This window comes from Cynocephalus volans, chromosome 2, assembly GCF_027409185.1.
Source record: "Cynocephalus volans isolate mCynVol1 chromosome 2, mCynVol1.pri, whole genome shotgun sequence".
In the NCBI taxonomy this organism is placed as follows: domain Eukaryota; kingdom Metazoa; phylum Chordata; class Mammalia; order Dermoptera; family Cynocephalidae; genus Cynocephalus; species Cynocephalus volans.
The window spans coordinates 80,710,073-80,726,255 of NC_084461.1; the positions used below are offsets into that span (position 1 = coordinate 80,710,073).

At 36.2% G+C, this 16,183-nt stretch overlaps 1 protein-coding gene and 1 pseudogene across 3 annotated transcripts in view; both read right to left on the minus strand.

Moving 5' to 3' along the window:
- Positions 1–16,183, minus strand: part of ARB2A (ARB2 cotranscriptional regulator A) — a 440,538-nt gene that overhangs the window by 22,554 nt on the left and 401,801 nt on the right. The gene's annotated exons all lie outside the window — the stretch shown is intronic.
- LOC134370991 (glyceraldehyde-3-phosphate dehydrogenase-like) lies at positions 10,808–11,619 on the minus strand (annotated as a pseudogene).

Sequence of the window (16,183 nt, forward strand, 5' to 3'; positions counted from 1 at the left end):
CATTATGTTAGGTGAAAGAAGCAAAACACAAGAGAGAGTGTGTGTGTGTGTGTGTGTGTGTGTGTGTGTGTGTGTGTGTGTATGCATATAATACATATGCCATTTACGTGAAATTTAAAAACAAACCAAGAAAAAGTCTATGGAGATAGAAATTAGGACAGAGGTTTCAGGGTTGGGTAGGAAATGGAAGGGGAACAGACTGGATGAAAGTAAGAAGAATATTTGGGGACAATGAAAATGTTCTAGATCTTTTTTACGGTGGTGGTTACAATGGGTTGCTACGATTTAAATGTGTTGGAAACTTAATCTCCAATACAACAATGTTGGGAGGTGGGGTCTAATGGGAGGTGTTTAGGTCATGAGGGCTCCACCCTCATAAATGGATTAAAGACAATTATGAAAGGGTTTGAGACTGTGAGTTTGAACTCTTGCTCTCCGTCACCATTTCTTTGCCTTTTTGTCATGAGATAATACAGCAAGAAAGCCCTCACCAGATGCTGGGCCTTTGGTCTTGGACTTCCCAGCCCCCACAACTGTGAGCCAATAAATTTCTGTTCATTATAAATTACCCGGTCTTCTGTTACAGCAGCACAAAATGGACTAAAACATAGGTATACAATTTTTTTTTCAAAACTCAACAGTTTGAATACTGAGGATCTAATCATTTCACCATATGCAAAATTTATACTTAAAAGAAGAAATAAAAGAAAAAACAAAAAAGGTATTATGCTTCACATACAAATATGATAGTGTTTAATTTATATCACTGAATAACACTTATTGCCCTAGGATATGTTTTTTCATCTTTATGCAAAATCATTGGCCAACGCAGGGATTAAACCCTCCTGAAAGTACAGCTGAGCTAATCAGCGTACACCAGCTTTTTTTTTCCTTCTTCTTATTCTCTAGTCCTCAATGATTTAAAATTTAGAAAAAGAATCTATCCACAAAAATTAGCTGGTGTTTGGTAACTCTACCTTAAAAGGATAGACTCATCTATTAATTTGCAGAGACCAATCTAAAATCAATGCTAACAAGATTATAAAATCACCTCATTTGCTTATAAGATGGTGACATTCTAATCATGTATCCTTGGTGACTGTTCAAGTAAAGAACTTGTTGGATCAATATGATGTTATGTTCAATATATACAGGTAACATAGATTGTTGTGGTACTTCTGAGCTTGCCAATGACAAAGACAGAGTAAGAGTACTTTATTACTAAAGGATTGGCAAAGCTTCCAGAGAATGTTGAAAATTATAGTCTCAAAAGGACAGTCCAGTAAAAATTCATCAACCCTTTTTATTATATAGACTACTAATATGAGTCATTATATCCCAAGGCAGCAGAACTAATGGGCATGTAATCATAATTTAAACTCTATGACATTTTAACAAGATATATGACAATGAAGTAACAAAAACAGGCAATGTGCCTAATGTTTTCCAAGAATAAAAGACAACATAGTATTTTTTATTTGTGTTGATGCAAAAAGTACTTCAAGTTCAAATATAGCCTGGTACTAAGCTGTTCTCTCTCAAAGAAGTTTTAAATAACTCAAGTAATTGGAGGATTCTGGTGTGATAGGGCTAAATGAATCTATCTTTGATTTTCTCCTGGTTTTACAAAAGAAAATGGGAAGTAGTCTTACTATCATGCGCTTCCTTTTCAAGTTGAAATGCTTACACTGGTTTAAAATCACAGATTTAAGCTAATTTTTAATAATCAGAACGATAATTTTCAGTAACTTAAAGTAAATCCAACCATTAGGGTACTATTTCAGATGAAAAACCGATCCGGATTTTTGTCATCTTTAATTATATCAGTTGCTGTCAGCATTGGGAAAAAATTACAATGGAGAATCTTCAGGAAATTGGTTGAACATGTTTAGCAAAATTATCACATCAATTGTATGTTTCCAATAATTTTACATGTAGATTATGGTGAGGACGGTGCTCTATGTGTGTTGGTAGTGAGACGGCATAATGATTACAGCATTCACTAGTTCACTTTTTTAATTGTTAGCCTTCCTAAAGTTTATTCCATGGAACTCTGGCTTGGTGGACGCCAACAGCTGTTGATTCAAGGCTCTCTATCAACATTTAGGGAAGCTTCTTACTACAACTTTTCTCAGAGGCTTCAATGTGCTAATGTGCTAATGTGCACTGTGACACACAGAAGGGAGGATTTCAATGTGTGCCATTTCCCAAACATATTTGACCAATGAGTTTCTCTTGAGACAGTTTTGTGGACTTTTACAAAACACACTTTGGAAAATTTTGGTCTAGAGGTGATGCAGACATGAGGTAGAGTTGTAGCTGAGTGAAAAACAAGAAGAGAACAAAAGTGAATAAGAGCAAATATTACTTAGGTCACATTTCTCCATGCTAATTTCCTTAAATGTAAAATGCTTTTTATTAGCTTTAACCTTGTGCAAAATCTTTAATTGTTCTTTTTTCATCTATCAAAATGGGGGCTAACAGTAATATTACTTATACTGCAGGATTTGTAATGAGAATTAAAGCTGACATGGGTAAAGTACAAGTATAGTGCCTACTTGAAAAATGATAGTGACTATTATTATTTGAACATTTTGGTACAACTTATATGAAATGGATGCTTTCTTTTGGTCATATAAAAAAAAGGACATTCATTTCTACCCCATACTCGTACTTTCATGGTACTAACTTCCAAGTGAAAGATTGTGAGAAGACCGGCTCATAAGAAGCCTGTTTACCCTTATTGTCCCCAGCATTTAGATTTGACCAAGGAGCCTATCATTGGAGCATCTTGGCACTATTGGTTCCACAGAAAAATACAGTTATTTGTATAGTACTTGATAGTTTCTTGTTTATCTTCATATATATTATCAAAGTCTATCCATATAACAAACCAGTGAGGTTGGTAAGGCAGAAATCTTTGTCTCTAAATTATATACATAGAAACTGAGGCTAAGAGAAGTTAAATGAACTGCGAAAGGTCATAGAATTGGCAAGTGGCAGTGACTGTACTCACATCCATGTTTCTGGCTTTAGGGTTAGTATGCTGAATCATTTGAATGAATGAGTGACTAAGATGGCCCTGATTTTGCACTTTAAAATAAGTTAGTTCAGTTCATTTATTGAGTTGCTCTTGTATGCTGGACACTGTGCTAGGTGCGAAGATACAAAAATAAATGAGACATAGTCTGTCCTTGAAAAGCCTATAATCTAGTGGCATTCAGAAAATCAGAAAACGGAAAGGAAAAAAGAAAACTGGTGAGTCTGAATAGTTTTCTGTGGTAATGACCTTACTGAAATGCTTAATGGCATCTAGCTCTCCAGTGGCCACCAGAAGACAGTTTATGGTGACCAAAAGCAAGAACTTTGTGTAAGAGTTGAAATTTGAAGAACCCCATCTAGAGTGAAGCCTACAAGTCCTTTCTATCTTCACTTCACGCTCACTAACATTATATCATGCAGTAATGGAGAATGCTGTGGAAGCACTAATTATTTCTTCTGTAACCTTTCTTTTTTCAGCATGAAATACCATCCCTTCCTTGTGTCCATGCTTTCTTTCTCAACAGATCACAGAATGTTCTTTCTACTTCAGAATGCCTAGTTGCAGGAATATCACATAAAAAACATTTTTCTTCTCTTTGATATTATTTTTATGATATTATTCTCATTCCTTTTTAGCATGCTCATATTTTCCCAAATTTATTATTTTTTTCACTACCTATTGAATTGCTAATGCATATTTGTTCATAGAATTATTTGAATACAATCTTGGCATAAGAACCCTCCATTTTTCCTTTATCAAATCCTTCCCTGACACTTGTGAAATTTTTATGATAACCATTTTGCTATTTAGAAACTTTCCTTTAAAAAATCATTGATTAGTGAATCAATGATTGAATTTGAGAACAATTTTTCTGTTCTTGCCCCTGCAGTCTTCTGTTGCCAAGAGACACTGTCGATAACTTTCTTTCTGGCATGTTAGTTATAGTTTCAGAGTCACAATCCTATCACCTCGCTGCCTACTTTTTGTGTCTGGTTCCTCTTGAAAGTACCTACTTGTAGCTGCAGTGTAGTGGAAAGCACACTGGACTTGTAGACATAACACCAGACTTGTAGACATAACGCCTGGGTGAGGCATCTACTTCTGACACTTTCTAGCTTTATGATTTGGTGCAAATCACCTTGCTAAACTGTCCTTTCTTCATGTATAGAATTTAGATAATAATAGTACCATTTCACATCATTGTTCTTGAAGACTCTATGAGATGATATGTGAAAGTATTTTATACATTCTAAAGCATCACCTAAATGGAAATATTAATTGCCAGTTTCAGAGAGATGGAATTTTTGTGTTATTTATTCTCAAGATACATTATCTCTAAGAGCTTGTTTCCTTAGTTAATATTATTATTTGCATGTAAATGACCATATATACATACATTTATATACATACGTACGCATATAGATACTGAGAACTAGCTTGATCCAACTTACAGAACAGCTTTACACTTATAATATGCCAGTAATAGAAAACTTTATACTTTCCCTCATCTCCATCCATTTCCTTCACTTTCTCACTATATCATTAAGTATGAGTCCTTAATCCTTAATCTTGTATCACCTTCAAATTTCTCTATTTAGGGCCTACAGTGGGCACTTGTGATTTTTTTTTTTTCCTCTGCCCAGCATCTGATTCCTCTTCTGTTTCACACTGAAATACTACAGTGTGTAAGTGGTGGTGGCAAACAGGTGAGAAGTTTCACCTTTTAAAACCTGTTAGTAATGCACAAGGGAAGGGGCAAGAAATTTGGTTGGGCTAGTCTATTTCCATAACTTCTTCTGGAGAAAACAGCTCAGTCAGTGAGGCTATATTGCTCTGCAGTACAAAGAGAGCAACTAGTTAAATGAAGGGCAGTAGCAGGATCAGACAGCCTCTAAGTGTGAAAAAAAAATGGAGAGGCCACACACGCCCTCAGGTAAAGGAGAATCGCCACCTCCACCCCCCACTTCCTGCCCCAGTCATTCTTTATCTCATTATCCTGCTAATGTTTGTCATAATACTTACTAATACACAAAAGCTTTTATTACTTTGGGTATTTATTTGATAGTTTGTGTCTTAGCTCATATGTTTATTGTCCACCTCCTCCGACTAAAATGTGAGCTCCTTCGGGGCAGGAACTTTGCTACGTCTGCTGCTTTATCATCTCCCAGTGCCTAGACTAGTGCCTTGCACAGTGTATGCATGCAATAAACATTTGTTAACTGACTGGTAAAGGCTTCTGAAATAGTGAGGTCAATAAATGTTGAACTAAATTAAAAATAAATTACAGACATTTTCTGAGATAAGTACTTCCAGAAAAAAGAATATACTATTATGAAAAAAAATAAAAAAATTCAAAATTCTTTAAATATTTTTCAAAAAAATTAGGTGCTAAGTTCCAAATACTAAAAATGACAAGATAATGCACATTTTGCTTCTAACCTGCTGATAAGCCTGTTATTCTCAGGAACCCAATCATTTGAGTGAAATGATCATTTAAAAAAATGATTGTTAAAAGCTTCTGAAAATACAGGAAACATAACTTTAACTGCATATTTGGTTTAAAACTAAATTCAATGCTACTTTCTAGATTTTGTATTAATCAGGTTCTCACTAAAAAGCGTGATTTCTATTCCATAGAAATAATTTCAAGGATTCATGTACTATTCATATTTATTTTGGCAAAGTATAATAAAAGGAAGAAATAAGATACTGTTCATTATTTTGATTTTTAACATGTTTTCACATTTAAGTAGATTTTTAAAAGAAACAAATACAACACTTTACACATATTTCTTTTGTCCAAAGACCGACCAACACTACCCACAACACTACATGGCAGATTTAAAAAATCTGTTGAGGATACAGCTCTAGACCCTTGTACAATAATTTATATGGTAAGACAAGCAAACAAACAAAAAAACCACACCTTAATTTTGGGAGACCCCTGTGTTTCAGTAAGGAGTTACCGGGGCTATACATTTTTTAGCTAAAGCTCAGGAACCACTCCTCAGGGGTCAGCTGACTAGCATGTGTCATGCCTCAGTCAGTGTGAAATGCGGATATGGAAGACGAGACTCTGTAAAAAGTGCGACTTCCATATGTTAGAGAGAAGACTGAGAATTGTACATAGGAGTAAGTTAACACTCTCCAATATCTGTATATCTGAAATAAGATGAATGGAATATCAATACCATAGAGACTGTGGCCTCTCTCGGATCACAGCTAATAGTAGCAAACTCCCAACCAATTTGCATCTTTTTGAACTTGTTGGGTGTCTGCTACTATTCTCTCAAAGACTATATAAGAAAACTGGGATACAGTTACTACTGGCAAGATCAATGCATTAGGCTATTAACCTAATGCTAGAAAGGAAACTGAATAGTAAGTTCTATTAGACCTTTCTGCCTTTCTTCTAGATATGTCATATCTGATCCTTCATGATGTGTCCTATGCTTGGTTAGAAATCAACAGAAAATATATTATAAAAAAGAATATGACAATTACATCCCAATATAGAGATGTTCAACTAAAAAAAAAGAAACAGTAAGTAAAATATTGTCCTGAAGAAAACGATTGTGCAATAACTTTATAAGAGCTCAGTTCATTTTAGTCCAAACATTCCCTGAGTGCCTTATATACCAGACACTGTTAGGCAGTGGACATATAAAAAAAAACAACGAGACACTGGTCTCATCCTTGAGGAGATTACAGTACTAATGACCTTGAATGGATCCGAGACACACCTGTCTTACTCCAAATTGTACTTTATGGTAAGTGGCATTAAAATGAAATTTCACCATGTTATATGAGAAGCTATATTTAGACACATAAATTCTGCCTATAATGAAAATAATGTCACATTACAAACTTTCTGATTTAACTCACTGATTGTATGTCTACCATACAGCAAACTAATTAATATAGAGGCCCTTTTGCTAAAAACAATAGTAACCACATTTGCTACATCATGTGCACTGTTTTATTTAAAAGTGATTCCTATTTTTTGATATATTTTAGTAAATAAATGGCTACTATCTACATTAAACAAGTACAAGAATGCCATAACTTTCCTCTGTGAAGGTTAAATGGTCTTCCATCTGGTTTTAAGTTTGGCTTCTTAAGGTTTCTAATGGAATATCAACTGTACTATCAGCTTGTCTGTACCTTAGTCAAAATACTAAATTATGGTCACTTTAAGATTCTCATCAGAGGTCTTACCCTTGAATTCTCTAACATTCAGCTCCTGCCAACATGTGATAAGGACAATGATATTTAAGAGATAAGTTTAAGGCACATTTAAATTATCCATTTTCTATATATTTCCATCTTTGGTCAAAGTAAAGTTACAGTAAATTATAATAAAAATCAGTGTAGTCTCCGATATGAGTCTTTTCACCAAGTCATGATTTAATGTTATGTGACAGGCTTTTCTTGATCATCCACACAAAAAATTAACAATATAAAGAAGGCTAACTGTATTTTACATAGTACTTTGGTGGAAGATATGACCCTTTATGTTAATCCATGTTTCCTGAATAAGAATCCATGTGATTTCATTTTCATTTCAATCAACCTTTTTTTCCTAGTAGCTGGGAATATGGTGGTTAATAAAACAGATGTGATCACTGCCTTAAAGGAATTAATATTCTAATGGGGGAAGTATACACTAAACAAATCATGTCACAAATAATTGTTTGTTTATAAGTAAATAACATGTGATGATTTCTTTGGCATTTATTATAAGAAAAATATCTTTTCAGCTATTATCTCCTTTTTTTGCCTTGACTAGAAGGAAGCTCAGAGAATGATTTTATACTAAATTAATGTAACTGTCATATCATAGGCTGATTATCTTTATCTCTGAGATAAAGAGATCTTATAAAATTTTTTATTTTAACTATGGTGTCTTATATATGTCTTATTTCCTGTAGGCTGACCAAAGGAAGTAAAGAGAGACAGGGCATGGGGAGGGGACTGAGATATACAATATAAACAACAACAACAACAACTATGTCACCTTGAAGTTTTACCTCACAGCTACATTTGAAAATCAGAATTGTTCCATATCTTCACTGTTGTATAAAACAGTATAATATTTTTATAGAAGTTCCAAATTGGAATTCTTTCTAAAACCTGTGATGCTGTATAAAAATGGGGATTTCAACTACCTTTAGCCCATGACAGAAACAAGGGACTGATTAAAATTTCATGGAAGTACTATAGAATATGTTATGTTTTAAAAAAACCAGAATTTTATAATCTTTCGAAGCTCTGCAGTACTTTAATGGTACTTCTAATAGTGCCTAACATTTGGAAGGATTCCACAGTTTGGCTCCTATAAAGTGGTTTTTGACAGCAAATGTGCAGGAACCAGAATCTATACTGAAACTTGAATCAAAGCCACTTAGACATCATGATGTTGCCCAAATGTGAAGTGGTTTCCATTGGCAATACCATAATATCTTCTCACTGAAGCATGAAACTGAGTTTAGGGGATGTTTAGCTACCAAAAGAAGCAGACATTATCTAAGACTTGATCAGACAGAAAAAAATTTGAAAAAGACATTCTGGCATTCATTCAGTGGAAAATGAAGAAACGAAGAAGCCAAATAAAGTTAACAGTTCTAAAGAGAGGCTGAAAATTGTGGTGCTCTGAAATCTTCAGCACCACCGCCATGCTCATTGTTGCCAATAAGCGGTTGAGTTCTCACTGTGTGCAAAGCACAATGGCAAAGGCTTCAGTTATAATGGTCGCTAAGGTCAAATACTCTCGTTCTATGCAAAAGAGTAATGTATTTTCTCCAAATACATTATAAGCATGTCTATCCACTCATTTGTTCATTTATCTTGTTTCCTCATTACTTAATTATTCTTAGTCTTTCAAAACCCACAATTTCCCCTTGGCCTTCCTGTGTAATTCCTTGTGCCTAGCACAGGGTTTTGAAGACAGATGTTCAGTAAATATGTGTGGATTGAATGAATGAACTTCAAGGGTATTACAGTCTAATTGGGAGATGGGATAGAGGTAACTTGCTTGCTTGCCTAATTCCTTTATACTGTTTCTATCTAATATAGTGTCTAGCATAAAATGGGTATTTAAAAATAGTTGATTAATCAAGAATGTAGAAATAATTTTATAAAAAACATTTATTGAGCACTATGCTTTAGAAGCACTACTACATTGAATTTTCACACAATACAAGTGCCACCATTTTGGAGATGACATAGCTAAAGTTTACAGGGGTTAGGTAACTTGCTTGGTAACCCAGGTGGTAACTTGTGGAGGCAGGATTTAAACCTAGGCAGTCTGATTGCAGTTCATACTCTTTGCCATCATAATGTATGTGTAAAAAAGATAAACAATAGTATAAGGTAGCATATATTAAAGGCCAGCCAAATGGCAGAGGTAGTAAGTCCTCTAACTTTAGAAGTGGCTATGAAGACTGGGCAGTGAGGACAGCTTTATGAAGAAAGCAGAACTTGAGGTGGGTTTTGAAAGAAGAGTAGGAACATTTAAGTACCAAGGAAGCAAGAAGATAAGTGAACACAGGAGTGGATAGAAATGCTCATAATTACTTGGAGAATACAGTCAGACTTGTTTGGATAGAATGAGAGTTCAAGCAGGACAGTAGCAGAAAACCTAATTAGAAACTTAGCAGGAAAAAGAGTGTGAAGAACATAGAAGTTTGGATTTCATTCTTCAGGCGGAAGGAGAGCAAATGAGGTTTGTTTACATAAACAAAGAGGTATAAAAAGCTGCTTTTAGGAAGATATGTCGGATGTAATAGCAGGTGAGAAATTACAGACAGGGGAACTAGTTAGGTGGAGGTGAAGAAGACTGGACTAAGACGGTGGCTGTAGGAATGGAGAAAAATTACAGATAAAAGAGAAAGAGCGAACCAACAAAACATGATGATGACCTTGATGCTGGAGAGAAGGATTATTCAGAGTCTGTCTTGTGTGACAGATACTGATAATGCCCATGTCCGAAATGGGGATATTTTAGAAGGAGAGTTGGCTTTTTGGAAGATTATTGAGCTTATAATTTAAAGCACTTGATTCCTATAGAATCAAGGCACTTATTAACTAAATAACTTACTACACATTTGGACACTGATGATAAGCCAGGCACTAAGCCACGTACAGGTGACAGAATGGTGAGCAGGAAAGATATGGTCCCTGTGTAACACCTGTCACAAATATTAAGAGTTTGTGAGAGAAGAGAGGCATTACATAAGTAATTACGATAACACTGATGAGTTTTATGATGGCAGAAATACAGAGCATTGTGGGAGCATATGCTAGGAGCATAATACATACAGTTTTGTGCACCAAATCAGGGATAGTAATTTAAGACAGGTTATATACGAGAGGTGTCAAGCATAATACGTGCTCACCAATCACCCCTTCTGGTGAAACTATATTGTTTATAGACTTGCTTCAGGGACAGCAGTAAGAGGCCATCTTTTGTTTCTTTCTTTTCTTTTTTTTGTTTTTTGCATACTGGGGACTTTATTGATGGTATATGACAAGGTAAGCCTCCCTAGGTCCCTCCTCTTCTTCAGTGGGTCTGTAATGTCAAGGAGGGGACATTCTCAGTGTGTTGGGAAACTGAGGTGGGGCAGGGACTCCCCAGCAGCTGAGGACCTCTCTCTTCTTTTCGTGTTCTCGCTGGGGCTGGTGACCCAGGGAGCTATTACTCTTGGAGGCTATGTGGCCCATAAAGTCCACCACCCTGATGCTGTAGCCATATTCAGTGTCATACTAGGAAATGGGCTTCATAAAATGGTCACTGAGGGCAATGCCAGCCCCAGCATCAAAGGTAGAAGAGTGTGTGTCACTGTTAAAGTTGCTGGAGACAACCTGGTCCTCAGTGTAGCCTAGGGTGCCCTTTAGGGGACCCTCTAATGCCTTCTTTAACACCTTTTTGATGTCTTCATATTTGGCAGCTTTCTCCAGATGGCAGGTCAGATCCATGACCAACACATTGGCACTGGAAACATGGAAGGCCATGCCAGTGAGCTTCCCATTCAACTGAGGGATGACCTTGACCACAGCCCTGGCAATGCCCATAGATGCAGGGATACAGGGTTTTGTTCTAGAGAGCCCCATGGCCATCACACCACAGTTTTCTAGAGGAGCCATCTACAGTCTTCTGGATGGCAGTGACAGTGTGGACTGTGGTCCTGGGTCCCTCCACAATGCCAAAGTTGTCATGGATGACCTTAGCCAGAGGGGGATAAGTAGTTGGTGGTGCAGGAGGCATTGCTGATGATTGTGTGGGTGTTTTCATAGGTCTCATGGTTCACACCCATCACGAACATGCCAGCATCAACAGAAGGGGCAGAGATGATGACCCTTTTGGCTTCACCCTTCAAGTGAGCCTCGGCCTTCTCCAAGACACCAGCGGACTCCACAACATGTTCAGCACCAGCATCACCCCATTTGATGTTGCTGGGCTCTTGCTCCTGGAAGATGGTGATGGCCTTCCCATTGATAAAAAGCTTCTTATTCTCTGCCTTCACTGTGCCATGGAACTTGTCATGTGTGGAATCATACTGGAACGTGTAGCCCATGTAGCTGAGGTCAATGAAGGGGTTGTTGATAGTGATATTACCATTTTGCCGGAGTTAAAAACAGCCCTGGTGACCAGGTGCCCAACATGGCCAAATCTGTTTACTCCCACCTTCACCACTGTGCCTCAGGGATGTGGCTGGCACTGCACCAGAGGATGTGGCTGTCTGTCGAATGGGGAGGAGCCGAGAGTCCCATCTCTTGTTTCACATGACCCTACACCTCCCATCCACAGCTGATTGAACCAGGGACAGACAATGAGCTAAGTACAGCCAATTCATAGGACTATCGCCTATGGTCTACAGCAAAAAGACAAGAAAACAATAATTTTCTTAAGAATTTGAGTGGAAGAAACCAAGAAATTGGTGGGGGACTGCAGCTAAAAATTGATGAACTCAAGTCAGAACTGGAGAGACCTGAAGGCCATGCATTTGCCAAAGTTCTGAGTGGGCAGTAAGAGTAAGTAGTGGAAGAAGCTGGTCAGTGGGTGGTAAACAGAGGAATCAAAGAGAGAAACAGAAATCTCTCTAGAGAAATACCATGTGTCTCCTGAGAGAGAAATGGCAAGAGTAGCTGGTTTGTAAAACAATATTACTTTTCAATGACTTTCCAATCACAGGATGATGAGTACCCTTACAATAACCCACACCAGATTCACATTAGAGCAACATTATGGAGTCTGAATGGCTTAAAATTTCAGTATAGAATCCAGTTCTTACATATTTTCTATAAGAATCTTCTTCAGGAAACAAATTATAAATTCATTCCAAGTATTAGGGTTGAGTTAGTTGAGTGGGTCTCTTTCCTTGTAGAAAAAAGGGCTCAATTAAAACAGGCCATCCTGTATTGGATAAAAGTAAGCTAAAAAAGGAGATACTGTATTGAGTTCAGCTACTAGGGTAAATAAATTATTGTATATAAAAACAAATCTGTTTGCGACTTTTAAATGTCTTTAATTGTCATAATTACAGCATGCCTATTTCAACACAGATGCATAAGATATATTCTTAGGAAAATTGCCATGACTGTTGATGCTCATACTCAAATGTTGTATTTGTATGCTATATACTAACACATATACATGAAATATATTTATACACACCTACACATCTAAGTAAATGTCTTTAGCAAGACATCAATTATACCAGTATATGAACAGAATAATATGACTTCCTCACAGTTCTTCATGTATGCCAAGAGCACTGAGATGATAATCCCCATTATCATTATTGTTCCTCCTCCCCCCAATTCCACAGTACTCATCATTGGGTAGATAGATGTTAGTTGGGATTAAGCAAGTCTGCTTTTTGATGACTTCATCTTTTGAGTTTTACCCCACTCTCTTATACTGACAATCTCCTCTGTTTTCCTCAACTGTGTTTCTCCAGTCCCTCTCCTGGTTGAAACCAAACTATACAAACTGTGGTCAATCAAGTGATAAAAACAATTAGGATACCTATGCCAAACTGTTATGACAGGCAAAAAATATGAACTTTTCTATACAGTTACTACTTGGAACTAAGGAGTAGCTGAGCTAGAATTCCCCTTCCCCTGAAGGAAAGCTTGAAGTTTCCTCCTGGGTTTTCCTTTTCCACTTTGGCTAAACTTAGTGAATTATTTCAGCCTAGGAGGAGCTGAGGAAGAAAATTAGGAGAAAATGAGAAAAGAAGCTATTTTAACTGGTCAGAGGAGAGGGATGAGTAAATTGAATATATATCTATCTCTCCCTCATTCCACACAGAATATAAAAGGAGGCTGTTGGATGGACTGTACAGGGAAAGACTTATTTAAGAGCACTTAAGACAATGGAGTGGGACTGTCCCCCTTCCAGATCTCAGCTGGGCTTCAGTGGTGGGAGCTGGAGCAGAGAGTGAAAGAAGAAAGGGGAAGAGCACTCTACTGTTCAGGTTTTGGTGGTAATTGGCTAAAAGTAATTTACATATGGTTAATTACAATTACAAGTGTAGTCTAAATAGCGGGTTGTTTTCCTAATGAAATATTAAAAGTTGTAATAAAGAATTATACCTTTTTGGCAACAGTGAAGAAAATTTTTTTGAAAGAAAGGTGGTATCTTATAGTATTAACTGCATTATTTAAAACTCATTTTACTATAACAAGAGGAAAGGTTACTGAAGAGGTCATGCATCAATAGAATTCTGATAAACATCAGTTTGGTATGGTAGGCCTTATAAAATATATCCCTTTGATTTCTAACATACTTTTAGAAATAACATGGATCATAATGTGACAATAAATATACCAGATACAAATTATACAAATAAATAAATAAAAGTTGCACAAATAGATGTATCAGCTCTACCCTCATGACCTTAACAATAAAAGTAGACTGAAGGCATCATATCATTTTGGGATTTATTAATGCATTTCTTAGTGTCATGTGCGTATAGAAAATTTTAACTTAAAATACCTGGAGAATTGACATAATATACTAAAAAAACCTAAACCACTGTTCACTTCTTTTAATAATGAAGTTAATAATGAGTCCACTTTAAGTGACTTTACTTTGAAGAAAACCAGTTGAGTCACAGATAACAGATTTTGCAGCTTATGTAACTATCTAATTTCACATAGTGCCTAGAAGCTGCTCATACACCCCGAACACCATTTTACATCTACCTTGATTAACAGGATATGTTACTAAGATAGTACCCAGAGTTTACAACAAACCTGGATAACAATCAAATTTGAAGAAACTAAAAGATGATGTAGAAGAAGGAGACAGAAACACGGATGGCAAAAACATAAAGATATGAGCTCTTACATCAAGACAACCCAAACCAATTTTTATTATTTAGAATGTGAGCTAATAAAACAAACAGGAGCCAGGTACATTGAGTTTTATTACTGTGGAAGCATCTTCCATGTTAGAGTTTATTTTACACAGAAAACTGCAAATAAATAATGATAAGACATCATAGTGTGTCTGATAATCTGTGACAACAATTCTAACACTGTCATTGTGGCCACCGGAGAAACCTGCATGAACTGAGCCCTGACCCACCGAGCTTTTTATCTGCATGTGTACTCTCCACAGGCCAAGCAAATAAAAGGCCAACTGATAATTTACACATGAATCAACTTTCTCCACAGCACAGGCACCAGAGATGTTTCTTTTCTCCGTTACTGAGAGAAAGGCAGCCAGGTCTAATGTCTCACTAGAAATCGTACAAGTGAAACAGTGATTTGCAGGAAAATGGCAGATGAGCAAAGGGAAGCTGTTCTGAATGCCTGATAAAAATGGCAGCCACAAAGGACTAGATGAATATTTAGTTTGAATACAGGCCTGACAGTAACAATGAGTCTTTACCCTATTCAAAGCAGGTAATGTCATACAAAGTGAAATGGAGATACAATCCTGATAGAAGATTACACAAGATACCTGGGTAGGTATCTTCAAAGACTTCAACCTTTATTTTACTAAATGTAGACTCATGGATCCTTTCATCTAGATCTTATCCAGAGTATATTATTTCACATGAATGACATAAAGAAGATATATTGCCCACTTTGATAATGAGAAATCAATCAGTCAGGATGATTTATAAAAAAGACTTGTTCATAAAAAAACTGGGTACACATTTTATACCATGGAACTTGTAAAGGAAAAAAAATGTATATACTGTATTTTTCTTCAATCCAGACCCCCTTGGTACTTAGGTCAACTTTTATAAATTCATCAAAATACATAAATTCATCAAAATATTGCTATAGCCCTTCTTATAGGAACATGGAATGACCAATACTTGTCCTGGCTAAGTTAACAGAGAAAAGGAGATTTATTATTAAATTGGTGCTAATAGGCCATTCCAAAGATGATCATTGCAACCTTCTAACTAATGACAAGTACTAACCAAATGAATAAAATTAATTGTAATTCCCTTATTACTACTTCCACAGCTTTGTGGAAGCCACATTCCATCTGCCCTCTAGAATGTTTACCTTCCTACTCAACAATATACGTGCCTGACTTCTTTCAAATTTGGTTCAAAACTCACTGTTCAGAAACCTTTCCCTAAAGCTCGTTTTGGTGTGGTACTTAGTATAGAAGACTGTCAGTAAATACTGCTGTGTACATGGACTCTCAAAACATAATGATAGATCAAAAACTTAAAAGTAAATATTACTTGAGCTATAAATAAGAAATGTGGTATAATTTGTGGTTCATAAAAGGAACTTTTGAATTTTTATTCCACTGGAGTCAAGAAACGAATCTGTAAATTCCAGGCCGCAACCCATACTCTGAGAGTATGCCAAAAATAATAAGACATAAAATGTAAGTCTTCAGCAGTTCCTGGTGATGAGCTGCATACATCAAAAATTCTGGCAATGAGCAGATTTTTGATATTCCTTAATTATTTCTCTATACCTTTTATATGAGGGTATTTCAAAAAGTTCCTGGAAATATTGAATTAAAAGATCATATGAATCCTTCCATGGACTTTTTTTTCTTTTTTCTTTTTTTTTTTTTAACCCTTTCAACTGCTTCCCTCACTTCTCTTCTCCTATTTTCTTCCTTTGGGCTGAAACTCCTTTTTGTCCTGTGTT